Source organism: Canis lupus, chromosome 8, assembly GCF_003254725.2.
Source record: "Canis lupus dingo isolate Sandy chromosome 8, ASM325472v2, whole genome shotgun sequence".
In the NCBI taxonomy this organism is placed as follows: Eukaryota; Metazoa; Chordata; class Mammalia; order Carnivora; family Canidae; genus Canis; species Canis lupus.
Window position 1 is genome coordinate 22,333,667 of NC_064250.1, and position 26,970 is coordinate 22,360,636.

The 26,970-nt window shown below is 39.1% G+C and overlaps 1 long non-coding RNA gene across 1 annotated transcript in view; it reads right to left on the reverse strand.

Annotated features, from left to right (window-relative positions):
- Nucleotides 1–26,970, reverse strand: part of LOC118355544 (uncharacterized) — a 125,114-nt gene that overhangs the window by 38,592 nt on the left and 59,552 nt on the right. The gene's annotated exons all lie outside the window — the stretch shown is intronic.

The window sequence follows — 26,970 nt, forward strand, 5'->3', positions numbered from 1 at the left end:
TTAACTTTTAGCTTGCTGGAGCAGAGATTTGCATTGTCCTTCCATTGATGGTGAGTATATTTGAACCCAGCACTAGAGAAGGTATCCCTGCTCTAAGGGTGAGTTCACTTAGAAGTATCCTGCCGATTCCACCTTAGCTAGAGCTGACCACTGACTTCCTAACTCCCTGGGCCTTGACTTTAGAGAATAGAAAAAATAAAATGCATTGCAGATTATATCCTTAATATATGTTTTCCTATGCTACTTTCTTTCTAGAAAGCTGACGATATATTTAATAAAAATATATTATTTTACTTAGGTCCTGAGATCAAGCCCATTGTCTGGCTGTGCTTTGGGAGCAGTCTGCTAGAGATTCTCTCTCTGTCTCCCTCTCCTTCTTCCCTTCCCCCATCTCACATGCACATTCTCTCTCTCTTTCTCCCTCTCTCTCTAAAATAAATAAATAAACAAATAAATAAAATATTTTTAAAAATTATTTTACTTAATGCTAAAGTAAAAAGATTTCTGGGATGCCTGGGTAGCTCAGGTGTTGAGCATCTGTCTTTGGCTCAGGTCGTGATCCTGCAGTTCCGATACCAAGTCCCACATCAGGCTCCTTGCAGGGAGCCTGCTTCTCCCTCTGCCTGTGTCTCTGCTTCTCTGTGTGTGTGTGTCTCTCATGAATAAATAAATAAAATCTTTTTTTAAAAATTAAAAATAAAGTTAAAAGATTTCTGAGAACCATTTATTATATCTATGTTGTTGATTAAGCAAAAGACAGAACCAATTAAACTCAGTAACCAAGTATATTCAACTTTCCTTTCCTGTTAATTTCTTGATTCCTGGTCAAGTCCTTCTCCTTCATGCTCATTCTCTATTTTGTGCCCCAATCTAGCCTTGTTTCTTTCCCATCCATGCAAGTTCCAATTCTTTTTTGGTTCACCTCATCCCTAGGCTAACAAATCCTACCTACCCAGATTTGATAGCAATTACTATCATATTCAGATCAGCCTGCAATGTGATCAACCCTCTATCTGCCAAGCTATAATGTGTCCTTATTTAAGTCATTCTGTTACCTAGCCTACTTCTTTGAGGACAACTGAAATTTTGCTTGTGGTTCTTCATCCACTTTAATAACAATAGCCACATTTTTTCAAATGGCTAGCTAGCATTTATGGATCATATCCTAGGTTAGCATTTCTCTAAATTTTTTGTATACGTCATTGCATTTAACTCTTACAACAACTTTAGGATGAGAGTATTATCATGCCAACTTTACATATTAGGAAATTGAGAAGTATGGTTGTTAAATAACCTGTCAGATCCCACAGCTAAGAAGTAGCATAGCCAGGACTATCTGGCTTCCTAGTCCTGTGTGTAGTACAGTTTAGTAAACTACTTCTGCCTGTCCCTAACTAAAGAGCCTAGGTGGACACGGCAAAATTGACACATGCTGAAGGAACCTGGGCCTCCAAAGCATTTTCTCTACTTTTACATTTTCTACAAAAGAAGTTCTGTAGACCTTAACATTCCTATTTTTCTCAAATCCCAGCTTTTCTCAAAGCTTCCTCTTCCCTGTACAGCCCATTAACTATTTAGCTCACATATCAGGGTCCCAGGCACACGCCCATCTACCGGAGAGTATTCTCACTCAGCATGGATATTAGCATAACTAAAACTTATATCCATTCTCACAATGACTCCTATTTCCTGCTCAGGAGTTATATCGATACATCTATGGGGAGGGGCAAGATGGCGGAAGAGCAGGGTCCCCAAATCACCTGTCCCCACCAAATTACCTAGAAAACCTTCAAATTATCCTGAAAATCTATCAATTCGGCCTGAGATTTAAAGAGAGACCAGCTGGAATGCAACAGTGAGAAGAGTTCGCGCTTCTATCCAGGTAGGAAGACGGGGAAAAAGAAATAAAGAAGCAAAGGCCTCCAAGGGGGAGGGGCCCGCGAGGAGCCGGGCTGAGGCCGGGGCGAGTGTCCCCAGGACAGGAGAGCCCCGTCCCGGAGGAGCAGGAGCTGCACCGACCTTCCCGGGCGGAAAGGGGCTCCAGGGAGGTGGAGCAGGACCCAGGAGGGCGGGGATGCCCTCGGGCTCCCGGGGACACTAACAGACACCTGCGCCCCGGGAGAGTGCGCCGAGCTCCCTAAGGGCTGCAGCGTGCACGGCGGGACCCGGAGCAGCTCGGGGGCTCGGGCGGCGGCTCCGCGGAGGGGGCTGCGGGGCGGGAGCAGCTCGGAGGGGCTCGGGCAGAGGAAGAGGCTCCGTGCGGAGGGGGCTGCGTGGTTCCAGGAGCAGCTCGGAGGGGCTCGGGGGCGGCTCCGCGGAGGGGGCTGCGCGGCCCGGGAGCGCGAATCCAACAGCCCAGGCCCCGGAGCACAGGGCGCCGGGACACAGCCCAGGATCCCGCCTCCCCCGGGACAGGCAGAGGCCGGGAGGGCCCAGGACAGCGAGGACGCTCCTGCCCCGAGCCGAGCAGATCAGCGGCCCCGCCCCGGAGCCTCCAGGCCCTGCAGACGGAGTTCCTGCCGGAGCTGAATCCAGGTTTCCAGAGCTGCCCCGCCACTGGGGCTGTTCCTCCTGCGGCCTCACGGGGCAAACAACCCCCACTGAGCCCTGCACCAGGCAGGGGCACAGCAGCTCCCCCAACTGCTCACACCTGAAAATCAGCACAACAGGCCCCTCCCCCAGAAGACCAGCTAGAAGGACAACTTCCAGGAGAAGCCAAGGGACTTAAAGTACACAGAATCAGAAGATACTCCCCGGTGGTTCTTTTTGTTTGTTTGTTTGTTTGTTTGTTTTGTTTTGTTTTGTTTTGTTTTGTTTTGTCTGCTTTTTGATTTGTTTCCTTCCCCACCCCCTTTTTTTCTCCTTTCTTTTTCTTCTTTTTTTTTCGTGTTTTTTTTTCTTCCCTTTTTTTCTCTTTCTCTTTTCTTTCCTTCTTTCTCTCCTCTCTTTTTCTCTTTTTCCCAATACAACTTGCTTTTGGCCACTCTGCACTGAGCAAAATGACTAGAAGGAAAACCTCACCTCAAAAGAAAGAATCAGAAACAGTCCTCTCTCCCACAGAGTTACAAAATCTGGATTACAATTCAATGTCAGAAAGCCAATTCAGAAGCACTATTATACAGCTACTGGTGGCTCTAGAAAAAAGTATAAAGGACTCAAGAGACTTCATGACTGCAGAATTTAGATCCAATCAGGCAGAAATTAAAAATCAATTGAATGAGATGCAATCCAAACTAGAAGTCCTAACGACGAGGGTTAACGAGGTGGAAGAACGAGTGAGTGACATAGAAGACAAGTTGATAGCAAAGAGGGAAACTGAGGAAAAAAGAGACAAACAATTAAAAGACCATGAAGATAGATTAAGGGAAATAAACGACAGCCTGAGAAAGAAAAACCTACGTTTAATTGGGGTTCCCGAGGGCGCCGAAAGGGACAGAGGGCCAGAATATGTATTTGAACAAATTCTAGCTGAAAACTTTCCTAATCTGGGAAGGGAAACAGGCATTCAGATCCAGGAAATAGAGAGATCCCCCCCTAAAATCAATAAAAACCGTTCAACACCTCGACATTTAATAGTGAAGCTTGCAAATTCCAAAGATAAAGAGAAGATCCTTAAAGCAGCAAGAGACAAGAAATCCCTGACTTTTATGGGGAGGAGTATTAGGGTAACAGCAGACCTCTCCACAGAGACCTGGCAGGCCAGAAAGGGCTGGCAGGATATATTCAGGGTCCTAAATGAGAAGAACATGCAACCAAGAGTACTTTATCCAGCAAGGCTCTCATTCAAAATGGAAGGAGAGATAAAGAGCTTCCAAGACAGGCAGCAACTAAAAGAATATGTGACCTCCAAACCAGCTCTGCAAGAAATTTTAAGGGGGACTCTTAAAATTCCCCTTTAAGAAGAAGTTCAGTGGAACAGTCCACAACAACAAGGACTGAATAGATATCATGATGACACTAAACTCATATCTCTCAATAGTAACTCTGAATGTGAACGGGCTTAATGACCCCATCAAAAGGCGCAGGGTTTCAGACTGGATAAAAAAGCAGGACCCATCTATTTGCTGTCTACAAGAGACTCATTTTAGACAGAAGGATACCTACAGCCTGAAAATAAAAGGTTGGAGAACCATTTACCATTCGAATGGTCCTCAAAAGAAAGCAGGGGTAGCCATCCTTATATCAGATAAACTAAAATTTACCCCGAAGACTGTAGTGAGAGATGAAGAGGGACACTATATCATACTTAAAGGATCTATTCAACAAGAGGACTTAACAATCCTCAATATATATGCCCCGAATGTGGGAGCTGCCAAATATATAAATCAATTATTAACCAAAGTGAAGAAATACTTAGGTAATAATACACTTATACTTGGTGACTTCAATCTAGCTCTTTCTATACTCGATAGGTCTTCTAAACACAACATCTCCAAAGAAACGGGAGCTTTAAATGATACACTGGACCAGATGGATTTCACAGATATCTACAGAACTTTACATCCAAACTCAACTGAATACACATTCTTCTCAAGCGCACATGGAACTTTCTCCAGAATAGACCACATATTGGGTCACAAATCGGGTCTGAACCGATACCAAAAGATTGGGATCGTCCCCTGCATATTCTCAGACCATAATGCCTTGAAATTAGAACTAAATCACAACAAGAAGTTTGGAAGGACCTCAAACACGTGGAGGTTAAGGACCATACTGCTAAAAGATAAAAGGGTCAACCAGGAAATTAAGGAAGAATTAAAAAGATTCATGGAAACTAATGAGAATGAAGATTCAACTCTTCAAAATCTTTGGGATGCAGCAAAAGCAGTCCTAAGGGGGAAATACATCGCAATATACATCTATGAGAAGAGGGAATTAGCCACAAAATATCACAGGATTGCCAGTCTGTAGCATTTGAATGCACAATTTGTACAGAGGCAACAACCTGTTAGCAATCTAAGTTCATTTAGTTTTATTAGTTGTTGCCTTAAATTTAAAAGTTAGGGATAATTACATTTTGCTAATCCATAAGCCACTTCTGACAGACTAAGCCTAGTACACATCTGAAAATGACACTTGTATAATAACTGCTTGTAAAACAAAACCGGGAATTAAAACTATAAGCTTGCATTTTAATGTTCAAATACATAAAAGGAACCAAAATAATAATGCAGATATCCTTTGTTACATAGAAATTTTTCATGTAGAATTTTGGAGATTACAACCAAGGAGAGGCCTCAATACCCAAAGAGTCAAAAGAAAAATAACAGTAAAATAGACGAGCTTTGCTTTGTTTTGCTCAATATTCATCCATAAGAAAAACGTGCCTATTCTTCATCAAGTTATATGCCTTTTAAAAATAAGTTCAGTTGAAAATGAAATTTAAGGGGTACCTGGGTGGCTCAGTCAGTTAAGCATCTGCCTTTGACTCAGGTCATGATCCCAGAGTCCTGGGATCCAGCCCTGCATCAGGCTCTCTGCTCAGCAGGAAACCTGATTCTCCTTCTTCTGCTGCCTACCGCTTTCCCTGCTTACTCTCTTTCTCCATCAAATAAATAAATAAAATCTTTTTTAAAATGAAGTTTAATACTTATATAATATCAACAGCTACCAGTGTAAAGAGGATGTCAACCAATATGCTTTAAATTTCATCTGGAAAATAATCTAATAAAAATAATGGTTCTTTTCTTTCTCTACAAGTGTGGTGTCTTAGCTCATTGTCAATGGGACACTGGATTCAGTCATACTCCTAGCAACAGTAGCACCTATTACACCCTCTTGTAAATATTAGTATGTCAATAGGATCCAAAGACACATTGAGAGAGGAGTCTGTAACTATGATGAGAAAGTTCCTCGGCACAAAGCTGACTTGATCAAACAATGACTTTGACTTTGACACAGTCTTTCTATGATCAACTAAATCTGTTGAGTTAAGCTAAAAACAGCATAGCTGAGTATAGCTGAGTATAGCTCTTTATACTCATTCAGTTTTATTCTGACACAGTATCATATAAGACACATGATCAAAGAACTCAAAATAAAATCTTCCCATTTTGCTTTTGCACATGTAAAACCCAAACCACCACATGCCCACTTTGTCATTCTAACTACCCCTTCCACTTTAGACAAGTGTGCCCAAACCTCCTTATCCATCCATCTCACATTACTGGCCCAACTTAGGCAGAGCTTACAAGATCCACTCAGACCCATTTCTTCCAAGCCCATTAGAAGATTTCTATTTATCAACACAACTCTTCAAAACCTACCATTCCACTTACTATTGAACTTAGAAATTGAATCACATGCATTTGTATTCCACCTAAATCATGATCTCAACAAAATGAGAGGGATTTTTTTAAGGTATAACAAACAAGGACAAGGAGAGTTAGGGGTGAGGCACATATCGAAAACAGGAACATTACTGAAAGTCTGTATACAAAGGAGTTTTACCCTCCTCAGGCATATTCCCTCACTGCAAGCAGACATATTTCTAATCCTACCCACCCACCACTAACCCACATCCTGCTCACTAGCGGAGACCAGAGGTTAATTCTTCACAGAAAAAAACCTGAGAGAAGTCAGACTCTGGGAGTGAAGGTAAGTGAGGCAAAGTGCTAGAAACAAAAAGTCCACATCCTAAATGCAGGGATCACCTAACCTTTTATTTCAAGCTGTTCCCAGAATGCTCACGGAGAGGCATATGGCCCCTGATAGAAATTGAACTTTTCTCTAACAAAAATTGAACAGATCCAGAGAAAGGACCTATACATGCTGACATTTGAGAGCTATATCCCCTCTCCAACCCAAGCTAAAAATCCAGCTCACTTCCCACAGGTGGCTAAAACCCTGGCTTCACATACAGAAAGCTTCCAATCAGCCTTTCAAGTGCCCTGCTCATATATATCGATGGACATGTAAGAATCATCCAAAGGTTAAGAAAAGTTTCCAACATGAAAGAAGAAAACCAACAGACAGAAAACAGTAGCCTGGAAGAAATACAGAAATAAAGGATACAAAACAGATAATACTCTATAAATAATATCTTGAATGAGGTAAGAAAACACAGCACTTCTTTTTAAAAATATATTTTATTTATTTATTCATGAGAGAACAGAGAGAGGCAGACATAGGCAGAGGGAGAGACAGACAGTTCCCTGAGGGGAACTCAGTGTGGTACTCCATCCCAGAATCTTGGGATCACAATCTGAGCCAAAGGCATATATGCTCAACCACTGAGCCACCCAGGTGCCCCAACAGCACTTTTTTTAAAGATTTATTTATTCATTTTAGAGAGAGAAGGAGAGAGGGAGAGAGCACAAGTGGGGGAGAAGGGCCAGAATGAGAGGTAGAGGAAGAAGAAAGAAAGAATCCTCAAGTGGACTCCCTGCTGAGCACAGAGCCTGAAGCAGGCTCAATCCCAGGACCCTGAGATCACAGCCTGAGCTGAAATCAAGAGTCAGTTGCTTAATGGACTGAACCACCCAAGTACCCCAAGATAGCATTTTTAAAATGGCATTCTTTTTTACAAAAGATAAAATTAGAGAAAAGTAAGGGCCCATAGAAATTAAAATATGATGGTATAAATTTGAATGTTTTAAATAGTTTGAAAGATAATGTTAGGTCAACTAATATTCGATAAAGGAGGAAAGACTATCCATTGGAAGAAAGACAGTCTCTTCAATAAATGCTGCTGGGAAAATTGGACATCCACATGCAGAAGAATGAAACTAGACCACTCTCTTTCACCATACACAAAGATAAACTCAAAATGGATGAAAGATCTAAATGTGAGACAAGATTCCATCAAAATCCTAGAGAAGAACACAGGCAACACCCTTTTTGAACTTGGCCACAGTAACTTCTTGTAAGATACATCCACGAAGGCAAAAGAAACAAAAGCAAAAATGAACTATTGGGACTTCATCAAGATAAGAAGCTTTTGCACAGCAAAGGATACAGCCAACAAAACTAAAAGACAACCTACAGAATGGGAGAAGATATTTGCAAATGACATATCAGATAAAGGGCTAGTTTCCAAGATCTATAAAGAACTTATTAAACTCAACACCAAAGAAACAAACAATCCAATCATAAAATGGGCAAAAGACATGAACAGAAATCTCACAGAGGAAGACATAGACATGGCCAACATGCACATGAGAAAATGCTCTGCATCACTTGCCATCAGGGAAATACAAATCAAAACCACAATGAGATACCACCTCACACCAGTGAGAATGGGGCAAATTAACAAGGCAGGAAACCACAAATGTTGGAGAGGATGCGGAGAAAAGGGAACCCTCTTACATTGTTGGTGGGAATGTGAACTGGTGCAGCCACTCTGGAAAACTGTGTGGAGGTTCCTCAAAGAGTTAAAAATAGACCTGCCCTACGACCCAGCAATTGCACTGTTGGGGATTTACCCCAAAGATACAAATGCAATGAAACGCCGGGACACCTGCACCCCAATGTTTCTAGCAGCAATGGCCACGATAGCCAAACTGTGGAAGGAGCCTCGGTATCCAACGAAAGATGAATGGATAGAGAAGATGTGGTTTATGTATACAATGGAATATTACTCAGCTATTAGAAATGACAAATACCCACCATTTGCTTCGACGTGGATGGAACTGGAGGGTATTATGCTGAGTGAAGTAAGTCAGTCGGAGAAGGACAAACATTATATGTTCTCATTCATTTGGGGAATATAAATAATAGTGAAAGGGAATATAAGGGAAGGGAGAAGAAATGTGTGGGAAATATCAGAAAGGGAGACAGAACGTAAAGACTGCTAACTCTGGGAAACGAACTAGGGGTGGTAGAAGGGGAGGAGGGCGGGGGGTGGGAGTGAATGGGTGACGGGCACTGGGGGTTATTCTGTATGTTAGTAAATTGAACACCAATAAAAAATAAATTAAAAAAAAAAGAAAGATAATGTTAAAGAACTCTCCTAGAAAGAACAAAAACATAAAGAATTGGAAAATAAGCAGAAAAAGGTAAAAGAATTAGAGGATTCTTTCAGGATGTTTATTATCTAATAGTAACTCCACAAAAAGCAAAAAGAGAATACAGAAGAAATGAAATAATAAAATAAATAACTCGAGACAAATTCTCAGAACTGAAGGATATATATCAGATTAAAAAGGCAGACTAAGGGCCCAACGTTATGTAGAACACACATTCAACTATCCACCCACACACTACAAGACCCATCACTGTGAAATTCAGAACACTAATGAGAAAGATCACAAAAGAATCCAGAAAGAAAAACATATAAAATGTATGTGTGCATATATGTATATATACAAGCAACAGAAAAGCAAGTCCCTAGAGCAATGCTAGAGTAGAGAATATAAGGAATCAATCAATCTTTTCAATATTCTGAGGAAGATACAGTTTTAATTCACAATGTGATACCAAACAAAACTATTAATCAAATATGAGGATGAAATAAGTATATTTTCAGACATGCAAAAAAAGCATAAAAATTGTTTTTCACATATTCTTTCTTAAGCAGCTACTGAAGATTTATTTTTAGAAAACAACAAAGGAAGACATGGGACTCAGAAACATAGTCCATCATCAGGTTGGCAGCAACAGAAAGTTATTTCCAATCCACAATTCAGAAATTCTAATTTAAAAAGTGAAAAAAAAGCAAAATATAAAATAACTTACTCTAAAAACAGTCTTTTGACAGAGTTGGAGAAATAAAATCAATTTACCAACTTCTAATACCACATTACCTTGACTAAAATTATGTCTTTTCTTGTTTCAGCCCTTCTTTTTTTTTTTTTAAGATTTTATTTATGTATTCATGAGAGACACAAGAGAGAAAGAAGCAGAGACACAGGCAGAGAGAGGAGAAGCAGGCTCCATGCAAGGAGCCCAATGTGGGACTCGATCCTGGTACTCCAGGATCACACCCTGAGCCAAAGGCAGATACTCAACTGCTGAGCCACCCAGGTATCCCTGTTTTAGCCCTTCTTAAAGGCAATAGTACACTGAATTGTAGGGGATTCAAAATGTCTTTTAAAATATGAAAAATCTTGGTATCTGAACCAGAAAATATTGATAGCTTATTGTTTTCTCATGTTATTTGAATCTTTTATTTATCATCATATATTTATATATTTTCTGGCCTCTAAAATTGATGGGTGAGACTAGGGATTATAATTCATTCTTCATTGTAACCCCTGAAGTCCTCTATATACAGTAAGTGCTCAATAAATGTGTAACATACATGATTTTGAAAATATCATAATTAAAGTGTAATTAATTCATGTGAGTTGCTACCTCAAGTGTGAAGATTCTTGATGGTGCTACAGAGAAGCTATCAAAGAACTGCATAATGAAGACCCACCAGGAGTAAACTAATCAAGTGAGACACACCAGCATTTTGAAGAACATGTTAGGAGTAATCGATTGATAAAGACTATTCTTTGAGTAAATACTAGGCAAAGACTATGAGATTTCTGTGATTCTGATTAGGGTCCAAAACCAAAAAATTGACAATCAAGAATGGATGGTATGAGAAATGTAGGAGTATATCCCTGGGATGAACAAAAAGAGAAAGTTAAGGAAAAAAGAAGGGAGGAAAGGTGTTTCTGAGAGAGAAAAGACTTGAAGAGAGCTGAGAAGGAAGGAAAGAAAGGAAATGGAAATCCAAAAGAACTATGCTTAGTGTTCAGAAAAGATTATCATAAGTATCTTCACAGAAATTGGTGTCAGAATTCACTATTTCTTTCATTTATTTTACAGAAATGTATTGTGACTCTAGTGTTAGGTACCATACTAGGAATTAAGGATTTAACAATGAACACTATACCATGAAAACTCTACTCACTACTCACGGAGCTTAAGATTTCTATATAGGGGCACCTGGGTGGCTCAGTGGTTGAGCATCCACCTTTGACTCAGGTCATGATCCCAGGATCCTGGGATTAAGTCCCGCATCAGGCTCCCCACAGGGAGCCTGCTTCTCCCTCTGCCTATGTCTCTGCCTCTTTCCCTGTGTCTCTCATGAATAAATAAACAAAATATTTTTTTAAAAATAAGGTTTGTATATAGATGTATACATTCCTAATAAAAAGTATCTTTTTCTCACATTATTGTTTTTATAATTCACAACATATCCTTTTGTGTTCTCATTACAATCCAGAACAAAGAAATCATTCCAGGCCCTAACTGGATTAGTTTTATCTGACCATAATCTGGATTTAGAGGTGGGGAAGAGGGGATGCCAATGGTTTAAGCCAAATGAACAGCATGTTTTCCTGAGATTTCTTTTTTTTTCTGGGTATACTACATATTACAGTTCCTGATTTTTTTTTTTTTTTTATTGCTGCTGTTGATGCTAAAAAGGACATCTGGAAACTAGGGATTAAAAGTTTTCAACTCCACATGAGCTCAAGGTTATAGCCCCAGACCTTATGCAAGTAACTAATCAATTTTGCCAAGATTCTCACAAATAGAATCTGCAAGATCAAGACTGGTGTGTCAAGGGTCTCTTGTACAAAGATATATTTTCAAAGCTACGGTCTTTTGGAATTCTGTTTTCCTCTGTAGCCCACTAGGCCACTGGGATATACGGAAGCAGGATTTCAATAAAGACTAAGCTCTTATTTTATATGCAGAATCAGAACCAGAGAAGACCTGAAACTCCGTCATGAGCAAGTGTTCAGGCAAGTTATTTTATGCATCTCTCCTACACACAGACTAGAAACTATAGCTCTAAAATTGATCCCACTGGGACCTGAAGCAAAACATTTTCCAGGATGAATACAGTGCACTAATTGCTCTCCCTCTATACATTTGTTCCCCATCCTTTCCTGGTTGACCCCTTCTCTCCTTACCTCTGCCACTTGGTGATCCCTCAACAGAGGGAAATTTGTTTCCTTTTTCTCTTATAGAATCAAAAGGAAATACTCATAAGAAACGTATTGTCTGAAATAAGAACTAAGAGGATAAAGGGCACTTTCAAGAAAAGAATTCCTTAAAAGCTATTTCATATTTGACTATGTTTTCATTCACCAACTTGTACAATGGAATTCTTAAGAGATCAGAAAAGGAAGCACCCCAATTCCTTTACAGAAGACTAATAAGGTCACTCATCCTTTTGCCTCTTCTTCTTCTCCCTTGCTTAAGCCACCCTAATAAAGAGGTGAATTCCCCTCTCCTCTTTTTATTTTCTTTGTGTGTATGTCAAAGCCTCGGATGCACATTTTGTTATTCTGGAGTCCTTGTTGGACAAAGATATTTGAGATGTGAGGGGCATGTTAAGAAACCATTTATCGTTTATATAACAGAGCTTTAAAAAGCCCAGGGTCAACACAGCAGTGTCTATTTCACCAAAAGCCAAAATTTTAAGTCAAGGGAAAAAGAGAAATAGTGTTCTGAGGTTTATTTACCGCATACTGATAATTCAAAGAAAAACAAAAATAGCAGATTCTAAATGCACTATTACTGACTCTTCAATGCAGAAAAAAAAGAATTTTGAATGTACAAAATGAAAAATCTTGAAATTACAATCCTTCAAAATTCTTACTTGACAATGTTTCTAGGTCCTGGCTTTAATTTAGAAACATCTCTGGAGCCAGAATTTCCCTTTTCTAAAATAGTATAAGCATCTTTATCCTGGAAATTTGGTTTCTAAACATCTTGATGAGGATGAGGATGAGAATGATTTCAAGAATTTACTTTCAAAAACTTTTATTTTGGGGAGCCTGGGTGGCTCAGTTTGTTGTTTGCCTTTGGCTTAGGTCATGATCCCAGGGTCTTAGGATGGACCTCATGTTGTCAGGCTCCCTGCTCTGCAGGAGCTTGCTTCTCTCTCTGTTCCTCCCTCTGCTTGTTCTCTCTCTCTCTCTCTCTCTCTTTCTCTCTCTTTCACCTGAATAAATAAAATATTTTTGGGGGGTGCCTAGGTGGCTCAGTGGTTGAACATATCTGCCTTTGGCTCAGGTCATGATCCTAGGGTGCTGGGATTGAGTCCCACATCGGGCTCCCCACAGGGAGCCTGCTTTTCCCTCTGCCTGTGTCTCTGCCTCTCTTTCTGTGTCTCTTATGAATAAATAAATAAAACCTTTTAAAAATAAAAATTTTTAAAAACTTTTATTTTTATAAAAAGACATTAGAATGAGAAAGTATTGGTTGTCAGTAACTTGATTTCTAAGACTGCAGTTTGCCTATACAATTTTGCTCTTCTCAGCTAAGAGACTGAAACAGCAATCTAAGGACTTAAAGAAATTCTCTTAACTTCCATTAATCCTTGCCTTAAAGGAATCTGGTTACTGATTACTTTTGGCAAATTACCAACCCAGGAGGTACCCAATTATAAATGTTTCTGCAAAATTTCTCAAGACTCACATTCAAAAATAGATGGCTAAATAAGGAGTGTGCCACTGTATAGGATTTGGGTGGGAAAGAGTGCATAGATGGCTTAGAGTCTTTGAAAGGGAACTGAAGTTGCATTTACAGATGATAAAGATAGTTCTGTCAGTCAGTCACTCCCTATCAATCTAACGCATCCAGATCCATCTTCCTTCTCCTACCTATCCATCATCTCTCCTCCCCTGTTCAGATACTTTCTTGCCTCTGAAGATGAAAGATTATCACCTCTCCAGTTCACTTCTTTAACTTCCACCTCTCCATACATTTTAAAGAAAACTCCCCTTCTCCTTTCCCCAAGTGCAAAGTAGTTATTTTGTTGAATTAACCCAAAAGAAACTTTTGGGGAGGGTTTGTGATCACAGTAGCCATTAGGCTTGGGAATGCACTTAACCTGTGTTGCAACCCTCAGTCAAGTCTAGTGAGGTAAGGGACACAATTCAGTCTCCTCCTCCTCCAACTAGGGGATCTGACAACAGTCACCAAGATCCACGGTATAGCCTGTACTCTTGAGTCAGCCTCTGGGCTTGAACCCTAGGTCTGTTAACTGCTTGCTGTTACAACATAAGCAAATACCCATTGGAAAATAGGAGTGCTGATGATAATTTTAGTACCAATATTCATAGTGTTATAAGGTTTAAGTAAGTGAACTCTCATCAAGTGCCAAAATACTTAGAACAGTGTCTGGTGCATAGGCTATGTAAAATGTCTTGTCAAAGAAAATTTAGGCTTGTTAAAATAAATTAGTTTTAAAAATCAGATTGTCACTTATGTATCATCTGTATTTGTGATTAAAATATAATCCGTAATTTTTGTTACTTTACTTTTTTAAATTTTACATGCTTGGCATCAGAACCCCTTGGGCCCCATTCTTATACTTTATACAACATAAAATAAAACTCAAAATTGTATTTTTTAGATAAGCATCATGTCCTTTTTTTCCCACCCTAAACACTTCAGTACCTAGCAAAAAGCTGAAACTCTAACGGACTATTAAAAAAATCAACTTTTTCTTAATAACATGTACTTCTTTTCTAAATGACATAGGGAAACCTGTATAGAATAGGTTATTTCACCACAGCTTTTTCATTTGCAGGCTGTGTTTCCAAGCATGAACAAACTAAGTAAAAAAAAAAAGATAGAGAGAAAAAGAAACAATTGCTTCCATTACTAAATCTTATAACCCTATACTAAGAGATGCAGCTAAAGGTGCCATTTTCCATCAAAATAGCTATCTCAAATGCATTTCATTGTTTTGGGTGGTATTTTAATGGAAGAAAATGAAAGCCAAGACTAGTTTGAGCAGTGCTGTAGTATACACTACAGCCATGACTCAGTGTGATTAGATTTAACCAGGTTCAATACTAGCTATACAGTGTGCTGCATCACAAACTTCAGATTTTTCTCTAGATTAAAATTTTTTGAATCTTGATTTCTAGCCAAAATTTGCATCACCTTTTGTAATTTCTAATTAGGGTAGTGTGGGCCAAAACAATGCAATGGCTGAAGTCTCATACATATACAGTACAAGGTCCAGTAACCTTGCCCAGGAAGGAAACACAGAGCAAACACTCAAGGGAAAAAAGAATTATTATGTTATCTATAAACAGAAAAAAAAAAAAAAAAAAAAAAAAAACTTTCCTGGGAACAAGGTATTTAAAGTTTTCAACTCAATACGAGTTTAGAGCTAGAGTTCCAAACCTCAGGACAATAATCAATTTAGCTACAGCTGTTACCAACAGCCATTGTAATGTTGAGACCAGAAGGTCAAAGGTCTACTACAAGATTTACCACTTATTAAGTCATAGTTCTGTCCATCCTCTGCTCATGTTCAAGCTGTGAACAATGAAAGGATGTCTATCTAAAGTCCTGACACTCAGTATGGATGTTTCATAAAATTCAGTATGTTAAAAACACATATTGATTGATACCATTCCAATTTAAAAGAATAATTTGATGGTAAAAGCCTTCACTTCATAAAACTTGAAAGCTATTTTAAAGGCAGGTGAATATGCTTGTGAAGAAATTGCTCAGTAAAATCCCCAAAAGAAAAGTATGAGACCATCTCGGAATTATTTAATTGAGCATTCACTGTCTAATTAGAATTATGTAATTTCAAAAAAAAAGGATTATGTGATTTCAATAATGCTCAACATTCATGAAATAAGCCCGAATCCCTGTACTGTGGAATCTCACATTAAAAGAAGAAACAACAAATGATGGTAAAGAAGCAGAATTAAAAGCAGCAACAGATTTTAGAGTATCTCATACACCACTTTGCTTTCACGTTAAGAAGACAGACTAAATATGAACTAAATGGGATAGGCTCATATCAACCACAAATGACAGGCTTCAGCTATGTTGGCCTACACAAAGCTCAATGGCCCTTTTTAGAAACACTAAATTGGAACTTGTCTGAGAAACACTTGACTAAAGCCTCACTGATCATCCTCAAGTTGTATAAAAGAGTACCCAGGATTGTTTTTATTTCCTCCAACCCTTCCTTTGGAGTTAGATAAAATTGAAGAACTCTTTTGAGTTACCTCTTGTCTTCCTACACACACACACACACACACACACACACACACACACCATGAATTAACAAAACTGACAATATTAGAAAACAAAGGGCAATAATCAGCTTTTCTACACAACAAACCTAAGCTTTGAAACTAATCTTTAAAAAGATTGTGTAATTTTTCAAAAATATAAATAGCTTGCGAAGTTTTTTTCTAAGTCATAAGTAACACATTATGTATTTTTAAAAAAAGGAAAAGAAAATAAGAGTCATCCATTATCACCCAAAAAAAAATAACTACTAACATATTTTTGTGTACTTCAATCTTCTTTGCATGTCTGTATATAGTTAAAAAACAAAATTCAGGGGTGCCTGGGTTGCTCAGTCAGCTAAGCGTCTGCCTTTGGCTCAGGTCATGATCCCAGAGTACTGAGGTCAAGCCCCAAGTCAGGCTCCCTGATGAGCCCGCTTCACGCTCTCCCTCTGCCCCTCCCTGCATGCCCTTCCCCCCACTTCATGCTCTCTCTCACTTGTACTCTCTCACTTGTTCTCTCTCTTTAAGAAATAAATAAAATCTTTTTTAAAAATATATTTTTAGTTTTTGTCAAATTGGGATCCCACAGAATATAGTCTTGCAAACTTAATAATATACTGTAAACATTTTGGATATCATTAAATATCCTACAAATTATTTTAGTAACTAAATTGTATTTAATCTCTATTTGAGATTACAGGTTATTTCATTTATTATTATTATATATATTATATAAATAATAATTTATATTATTATAAACAATACTTTGATAACTATTCCCTAGAAGGGAATTGTTACATTAAATTATATGTAGGTTTTAATGTTTTGAAATATATTGCCTAATTGCCTTCTAGAAGGCTCATTTTTAAATGTTCCATGTTTTACATAATTGACTGTGCTACCAGCTAGATTAGTAAAAATCATAGTCACCTAGAATTTTCCTGTGGTTCATTCAAAAGGCTTTCATGATTCTAGTCTCCAGTTACCAAAAAGCTATCAATTAGAGCTCATATATCATGCAATGCTCCATCATCACTGCCTTATGACCCAGAGATGCCACCAAGAAAGAACAAATGTCTATGCAAGTATGTCTAACATCACACACCTTCCTCAAGGGGTCATTCAATAAACATCATCCCTTTGTGATTGTGTGGCATTCAAAGAGGGAAAAAAAATTGCTTATGTTTTCTAAAATACTTAGAAATAAGGATTTCAGATTTCAGGGCTTCTATACTAAGTCACAATATACAATTTATACTTAACAATAATTCCTAAATTAGTTTCTTTCAAAATATCTATTCTGTATTCTTTGTTTTTAACAAAGATTCCATATGGCTGTGATTAACTTAAAGGGGAGTCCACGTAATACAGTCATTAAGGCAAAATTCAGTTCAGCAATTGGCCTCCATGTGTTTGAAGTGTTCTTCTGATATTTACTGCTTCTGTGGTCCTGAGCAAATTATTTAACCTTACTGTGCCTCAGTTTCTTCACATGTGAAATTTGAGCATAATGAAAGTAACATTTTTCCTGTAATTGCTTGCTCTAAGCAAGCATTGAATAAAGAATCTGTATAAAATGCTTAACACCATGCTTAGCACATAATAAGCATTCAATATCTGTTGGTAGTTGTTATTATTAAGCAAAAATTGCCTTTGGCTCTTTGAAACTTGTTGCCCTTCATCATTCATCTGCCTAATAAAAGAATGTACATTCTGTGCAGACTGTGAGGACATAAGGTCTTTTTCGTTTCTGTGATGCTCAAAGAACTTTCATGACCCTTAGAAGCCAGTAAGGGTGCAGAGTGTTGATTAGCAGTCAGACAAAATCCTCTTGGGCTCCTGGGTCGCCCCAACTTCTGTGTTTGCAATGAAACAACACTGACATCTAGTGATCAGAAAGATAAATGACAGGTTTTGGAACAGCAAATAAAAAAGCCTATGGTCTTGGCTCAATATGTTTTCCTATTATTTTAGGGAAAATGAGTTAAATCCTAGATAGATTTGGGCATAGGCTCTTTATGTTGGCTACATCTGTTCTTTAGGTTGCATAAGAAGTTTTTTGAAAAACTTAAATCCACATTATCCATCACATCCACTTTTATACATCCACTTTTATTTTTCATTTTAATCAATGTGCTTACCTTAAAAATCTGAAAGAGAAAAATATATTTAAGAAAAATATTAATGTACGTTCGTTTTACTTTCAAATAATATTAAAAGTAGAGCAAAGTAATGCAAAGTAATCCAACATAATATAGGTAGGCATGGGTACCCTGGGTGGCTCAGCGGTTTAGCGCCGCCTTCAGCCCAGGGCAGGATCCTGGAGACCCAGGATCAAGTTCCCCGTCGGGCTCCCTGCATAGAGCCTGCTTCTCCCTCTGCCTGTGTTTCTGTCTCTCTCTCTCTCTGTCTCTCATGAATAAATAAATAAAATCTTTATAAAAAAATACAGTAGGGGGATCCCTGGGTGGCGCAGCGGTTTAGCGCCTGCCTTTGGCCCAGGGCGCGATCCTGGAGACCCAGGATCGAATCCCACGTCAGTCTCCCGGTGCATGGAGCCTGCTTCTCCCTCTGCCTGTGTCTCTGCCTCTCTCTCTCTCTGTGTGACTATCATAAATAAATAAAAAAAAAAAATTTAAAAAAAAAAAAAATACAGTAGGCATAAAATACATTAATGGGCCTTGAATATTACATATTAATTTATGAATCCATTTTACACAATTTTATAGTAAAGATCAAAGAACTGAAACTGTTGTGTTAAATAAAACATAACCAATCAACAGTTTTTCTGTTTCATTTATATTTTTCTATAACAAAAAGGAGTTGGAAAATTAGTATCTCAGGAAAGGGTTTGCACATCAATCATAAAACAAGCTTTAAGGGATCCCTGGGTGGCACAGCGGTTTAGCACCTGCCCTTAGCCAAGGGAGCGATCCTGGAGACCCGGGATCGAATCCCACGTCGGGCTCCCGGTGCATGGAGCCTGCTTCTTCCTCCGCCTGTGTCTCTGCCTCTCTCCTCTCTCTCTCTCTCTCTCTCTCTGTGACTATCATAAATAAATAAAAATTAAAAAAAAAACAAGCTTTAAGAGAATTTCCTACAAATAAGTTAGATTAGTCACAGGAAATCCATCATCATCGTTCTATATTTACTGAAGCTGTGCCAGTACCATTTTGCCTTGTAGCACTTGGTTAAACCCTCACAAGAAAGCCTGAAGATTAAGATTTAATTCAGCAGCAGGACCTCAGATAAACTAATTAGAAATGCTAATAGGAGCAACTAGATCATAAGAACAAAACTGAGTGATCCCTGAGTCATCTGAACCATCATCATTACTGCTAATAGCATCTACCACATATAGGACAATTACTATGTCTCATATTCTGCTAGGTTCTTCTAATTCATAATTGTTCATTTATTCAATAAATGAACTGTCTATAGTACTGCCAAATTATATAACAACAATGGTGGGTCACAACAGACACACTGTCTTCAATGAGATGATAAGCCACTGGGAAAAGAATAATAATCACATGCTTACAGGCTGTTTTATGGACTGAATTGTAATCCCCCTGGAAATTCTTATGTTGAAACCCCACTCCCAGTATCTCAGAAAGGAACTGTATTTGGAGATAGGGTCTTAAAGAGTAAGTTAAAATGAGACCATTAAGATGGACCCCAATCCAATCTGACTAGTATCCTTTGTTTTTTTTGTTGTTGTTGTTTTTGTTTTTTTTTTTTTTTTGTAAAAATTTTTATTTATTTATGATAGTCACACAGAGAGAGAGAGAGAGAGGCAGAGACACAGGGAGAGGGAGAAGCAGGCTCCATGCACCAGGAGCCCGACGTGGGATTCGATCCCAGGTATCCAGGATCGCGCCCTGGGCCAAAGGCAGGCGCCAAACCGCTGCGCCACCCAGGGATCCCGTATCCTTTGTAAGAGGAAGAAATATGGACACATTGACACCAGGGATGCACACATACAGAGAAGAGACCATGTGAGGATTCAGTGAGAAAGTGGTCATCTGCAAACTAAGGAGAGAGTCCTAAAGAGAAAAAAAACCTGCTGACACCTTGATCTTACATTTCTGGCCTCTAGAATTGTGAGAAATAAATTTCTATTGCTCAAGCCAGCCAGTCATGGCATTTTTTATGGTAGCCCTAGCAAACTAATACACCCTGATTTCAGATTTCCAGCCTCTGGAACTGTAAGAACTGAGAAATTTCTTTTGTTTATAAGCCACCTATGGTACCTTGTTGTAACAGCCCAAAGTGATGTAAACAGGAGGTACTTAAATATAGAGGGAGATCATAAAGGTGGAGCCTCCATGATAGGATTAGTTTCCTTAAAAGAGACATCAGAGCTTCCTCTCTTCATCAAAAGAAGATATAGTGGGAAGGCAGCCCTCTGTAAATCAGGAGGAAGGTACTTGCCAAATCTGTCTGCACCATGATCTTGGACTTCCCAGCTTCCAAAACTGAGAAATAAATGTTGTTTAAGCCACCCAGACTATAGTATTTTGTTATAGAATCCTGAGCTGAGACCATGAAGGGGAGAAGGAGGTATATCATTATTTTAGTTTATTTTAGTTTGGTGTGGTTTAGTGGGAGATACAGGAATATGTTTTAAAGGTGAGGAGAATCACACCACCTCTGAAAGACACTTTGGTTCACATATGATAAATCAGGGACCCAAATATTATAAAGATTAGGTAATTAGTCTTAAATAATACAGCTAATAAGTGGTTGAACCAAGTCCCAAAGCCAGGCCTATCTGTTTCCACCTTGTCACACTGCCTTTCAATTAATATCTATTGTGTACCAACTACACGCAAGACCAGATGATATAATTCAAATCTGATTAGAGTTGAGGAAAAATTCAATACATAAAATGTTGATCTTACTCCAAAGGAACAGTATCTGTTCTCATCTATTACATCTAGAAAGACCCTTTCTTGCCCTTAGTTTTGGCAATTCTGTATAATGACAACATGAAAATTTAGTGCTGCCTAAAGCAACCAGGAGTTGGGGGATGGGATGAAGAAATAGCATATTAGAGGGTAGGAGAGAGGAAACAAATCATGATCTACACTTTGGTTGTGGTCATGTCATTCTCCAAGATCTATGGAGAAAAATAATGGGATAATTAATTTACATAATATTATTACCACTACTACAGTTTTGATGGTATCATCTCATCTCATTCCTAAACCAGGTCTCTCATTTATGAAGATTTTTAATAGACACAGTTAAAATATATTTTCAATGAAACATACTATCTTTGTTAGGGTTGTAAACCTTAACTACTGCTTGAATTCCAGTAAGAAATAGCCCCTCAAGAACCCCAAGCACAGACCTTGTTTAAGACCTAACACCACTGGATATTTTTTCTGTGGTTTTCGTACTTTCCCAGGAGTATTTTAAAAAAGAAAAAGACCTGAAAAGGTTCTATTGCAGTGACTCTCAACTTTGGCTGCCTACTGGAATCACCTGAAAAGCTTTGAAAAATACTGCTTTTAAAAATACTGATGCCTGGGTCTTACCTAGAGAGATTTTGAGTCAATAGAGCTCAGATATTGGAATTTAAAATTCTCCCCAACTTATTCAAATGTGTAGCCACAGACTGCTAAGAGTCATACAAGGGTTCTCTGGAAGAGTTTATTCTTGCAATGAACAGTCAGTATTCATTCTAGGGCAGATGCCAAGCTGGATGCTATGACACAGATAAATAAGGCAAGATTGCTATCCTAAAGGAGTACACTTCCTCATGGAAGGATCAGATGTAAAACAGACAATTATGATATCTTTAAAAGTCTTGTGAGAGAGATATAACCCAGACACCAAGCACACTACCGCATTTCTAATTTAAAGGATTCTATTTGTTAATTGTCAGGGTATTCAGAATATATGGTCCTATCTTCTTCCCAACAGGTGAATTTTTCCCCCAGGACCTTCAGAGTTGTACTTCTTTGGACTCTTGTTGCCACTTAGAGCCAACAGAGACTCACCATCATAGTCTACTCTTAAAGTAGATGTTCCCTTTCCTCCTGAGATCCAAGTGAGGAATACCAAAACATGCTGTGGGAGATATCAGAGAAATCATGCTTCTTCAGTCCAAGAGTTGAATCATGATCAAATGGAAACATTCAGGGTAATGCCTTTCCACTTGTGCTAAGTTCTTTCCCAGCCTCCTTTAGAATTTGAGGTATCCATGTAACACAGTTCTGGCCAATAGAATGGAAAGAGATGTCTGAGAGTGAGCTCTGGGGAGATTTCTCCATGACAGAGTAGGATTTGGGCCCTTCTTTTTCCTATTTTAAAAGCAAAAGTAATGTCTGGAACTAAGGCAGACATCTGGAGACCATGAGACAACATGTGCAAACACAAAAAAACAACATATTAAGAATGGTAGGCAGAAAAAGTTAAAGAACCTGAGTCCCATATGACCTTACTAAGCATTTATTCTAGCCCAGGACCGACTTCACCTTTGCCTACCCTACGCAAAAAATAAATCCCTGTTTAAGCTACTCTTAATTGGGTTTTCTGCCACTATCAAAATCATAATAACTAATACACAGTTCTTGCTTCCTTGCCACTTTGTCTTTTTGGCCTCCAAAACATTTAGATAGTAATGTAATTACGAACTTCTTCACTGAAGGGAAGTTCAGAAGAGAAATACACTGCAATATAGACAAAATTAACATTTTGAGACTTTTCTATGCACCACTTAAGTGAGGCATCTCAAGATGTGGCTTTCATCCTTTACAATGAAGATTATCACCTCTTAGCTCCCTCTGCTTCTGATCAGGCCCACTGCCCTAAAGTCCATAGCCCTCCTGGGAGGGTGGGGTGGGATGCACTGCTAAATTAAAGAGCTACATTTCTCAGGATCCCCTTCCCTGTATGGTTCTAAGGTAAGTTGGGTAAAAGAACCTGCATGAGATTTGAAGGGCAGAAGAAAAACAGTGACTAATTATTCTCTGAAGATCATTGTTGACAGGGAGATGGAGACTTGCAAAAGTAACCAGCCAGTTCCATTTCATCCTCACTATCCCCTGTTCTAGGTCCAACTCTTCTCAAATGCTGATCATGTTGATCACAGCACCTGTTACTCCCACCCTGGATACTTGGCTAGTGACCCAGCAGAGACAATAGCCACAAAGAGGCAAGAGCTTGGGATGCCTGGGTGGCTCAGCAGTTGAGCGTCTATCTTCTGCTGTGTGTGATCTTCTATCTGCTGTGTGTCTATCTATCTATCTTCTATCTGCTGTGTGTCTATCTTCTGCTGTGTGATCCCTCCCATGTCCTAGGATCAAGTCCCACACTGGGCTTCCTGTTAGGAGCCTGCTTCTCCCTCCACCTGTGTCTCTGCCTCTCTCTGTGTCTCTCATGAATAAATAAATAGAATCTAAAAAAAAAAAAAAAAAAGAGGCAAGAGCTTGCCATAGACCTTCCCCTTCACAGCCCCTCTTTGGTAACTAGGCAAGCTTAGCTTCTCAGATGAATCTGTGGTTCATTTCTTTTCTGATCCTATAACTCCCCTCCAGATTTTCACTAATGGAGCTCCTCAACTGAATACAGTCTAATTCCTATAATAACTCCCTTATCCCATAACCCTCAGAGTGCCTCTGTCCCCCTGACTGATATGCCTGTCCACCCACTACCTATTTTACATATAAAAAGCCTATTCTCAATTTCTTCCTCCCATCAGGTGGTGAGCAGTCATATTACCCCCATTCTATTGCAGTTCTTTAGCTAAAGTAACCATTGTCCCCCCAATCCTAATTCCAGCTTCCCCCCTGCAATAGTGACAAGCCTGCTGAGTCCATTACTAGGGGACCAATTAAATAAGCACTTCTCAGTAACAAACATTAGCTTTCCCTTGAGATAAATCTCTATGTACAATTAAAAAAAAAAAAAAAACTTTCTCCAATAGCAAAGCTCTGGCCTGCCACGAAGAAACAACGGGCAACTCATTTTTGCTTAGAACACTACGGTTCTGTTCAACTGGGTTGAGACCAAGCAGAAAGAGCCACACAGCTGCACCCTGTCTCCCAGGTAAAGGTCCCAGCTCAGGTTGTATCCTTTTGAGTTACAGTCTCTCTGTAACGTTGGGAAAGGTTGAGGAAGGGCAGTCATTTGGCAATCCCCTACTATGGAGTGTGAAACCACAACTGAGAAAACACCAAAGATAAAGTAATCAGTATAGCTTGATGGAAAGGTTTCACACAGTAGGCTATAGTTACCTGGCATCTAAGGCAAGTAGAACTTCTATTGTTAGAGAAGGTGGAGAGATTTTTCTTGGTATTCCTCATTATCTGACTCTACCCATTCCTGAGTCTACATATTAAGAATTAGAATAAGAAGAGGACACAGCATTATCTGAGTCTACTTCAATTCCTGTTTCAGACAAACTGAAACACTTAATCATTTCATTGTGAGGAAAGAAGAGAGAGAAAGGTTTTCACAACAGGCCAGTAAAATATCAACCTTATTTTATTATACAATATTTCTAGTCAGATTTTTAATGCTATAATCCAATGAATCATAACCCATAATCATTTTGGTAAAATAATCAAGGTTGGCATAGAAACTTCACAACCATTTTTCTGAGGGAAGGATAAGAATTGTCATTTAGACTTTTTTTCCTCGAATTTCAAAGCTGCCAAAAAATAGATAGAACTTGACCTCCTAGAATAAAAAATGGCATCAAAATCAATCTATTTCTCCATAGTCTTTTTTTTCTTTTTAAGAGTTTATTTATTTACTCATGAGAGACACAGAGAGAGAGCGAGAGAGAGAGAGAGAGAGAGAGAGGCAGAAACACAGGCAGAGGGAGAAGCAGGCTCCATGCAGGGAGCCTGATTCGGGACTCGAACCTGGACTCAGTCCTGGACCCCCAGGATCAAGCCCTGGGCTAAAGGCAGTGCTAAACTGCTGAGCCACCAGGGCTGCCCTCTCCATAGTCTTTTTAAGGGAAACAGTAATTGTTTAAAAACTAAGACTTAAATTTAGGTTTTATTAAAGATAGGTAGCACTTTAACATGTAAAATAGGTCATAAAGTTGAGCAATAAAATTAACTTTTACCCCAGTGAATTTTTCTTGAGCTGCTGAAATATTGCCATAAAAGGTCAAATCAAATCTTTGGTAAACTTCTAAGAGCAAGATTGTACAGATAATGCTCAGGTTGAAATAGGCAAATAAATGTGCTTACTATTTGAGTAGGATGAGACTAGAGTGGGCGGAAGAGGGTGAAATGCAGCTTGGGAAAGTCATTTAAATATAGCCAATATAAATCTCAGTCAACAAACTCACATGTTAAAAAAACAAAAAAAAAAAAAAAAAAAGGGCAGTCCAGGTGGCTCAGCCATTTGGCACTGCCTTCAGCCCAGAATCTGATCCTGAAGACCCTGTCGGGCTCCCTGCGTGGAGCCTGCTTCTCCCTCTGCCTGTGTCTCTGTTGCTCTCTCTCTCTCTCTGTCTCTCATTAATAAATAAATAAAATCTTTAAAATAAATAAATAAACAAACAACAAAAAAAAACCTTCTATTTAGTACATATCAACATAATTTTTGGCCAGGAGAAAACTTCAGAGAAATTATTGGTGCTCCCCCACACCCTCCCAAGGTTGAGCCAAGGTCATATTGTCTTAATGAACAGCAATGCAGGGAAAGACTTCTCAAATAGGTCATTCTCTGGCCATTAGTCATCTCCTCAAATAGGTCATACCTTTTGAGGTCATGACCTCAAATAGGTCATGAGCTGGATTTCATGGTCTACTCCAAATCCAACAGCACCCTACAGCTTCATTTGCCACAAATGGGACATGAAAGTCTGCTGAGGCTGGAAATTCAGCACTTGATGTTGCCTCCCTGGAAATTCAGCACTTGATGTTGCCTCCCTGCTCACACATACAACCCCCTGCCCCATACTCTGTAGTCTGGCTACATCTTCTGGGTTTTTTTATTGAGAGAGAGAGAGGGAGGAAGAGAGAGAGAGCAAGAGAGTGAGCATGTCCATGAATAGGGGGAGGGGGAGAGGGGGAGAGAGAGAATCTTAACCTGGCTCTACACCCAGCGCGGAGCTTGACAAGAGGCTCCACCTCACAAACCTGATATATCATGACCTGAACTGAAATCAAGAGCTGGACACTTAACTGACTGAGCCACTAAAGCATTTTTAGTTACCTCTTTGAAATATAGCCAAGAACAGTACATTCTATAAGCAATGGCCAAAGATTTTCTTTTTAGTCTCAAGTGTCCCCATACTTCCTTCAGCTTCTCCAAGACACCCTGCCTCTTCCCTCAAACCCTATCTTCCCTCATTTTTAATAAAAAACATTTTGGTGGCTGCTATGGTCTGATTTTTTTATATCCTCTCAAAACTAATTAGGTTGAAACCTAATGCCCAATGTGATGGTATCAGGAAATGGGGAGTTTGGGACATGATTAAGTCATGAGAGTGTAGTCCTCATGAATGGAACTGTGCTCTCAAAAAGAGACTCTAAGGAGCTCCCTAGCCACTTCTACCATGTGATGTTGCTGCAAAAAGACCACCATCTAGGAAGCAGGCTCTCACCAGACACACAACCTGCTGACACCATGATCTCAGACTTCCCAGCATCCAGAACTGTGAAAAATAATGTTTGTTGTGTGTAAGGCACTCAGTCAATAGCAGTCTGAACAAACAAAGACATTAAATGATTAAACCCAGAGCCTAAATCATTACCTAAAATAGTTTCCTCTCCAGGACCCCTCATTCCTTCAACTTTCATTCCTTTATTTTCTCCACAGCACATTTTTGAAATCAGACATTTGTATTTCTAATTGTATAGCTCTTGCTACATGTTTCTCCATACATCTCTCTATTCATTTGCATAAATGTAAACTAGTACCTAGAATAATGCCTGACACATGATAGATACTCAAAGAGTTGTTGAATAAATGATGAGCACCCAATTTGGCCACCAAACAACGAGTTTTCCAGTCCTCACAAGCAGAGAGGGTTTAATCATCAAACTCTCCCAGGAGG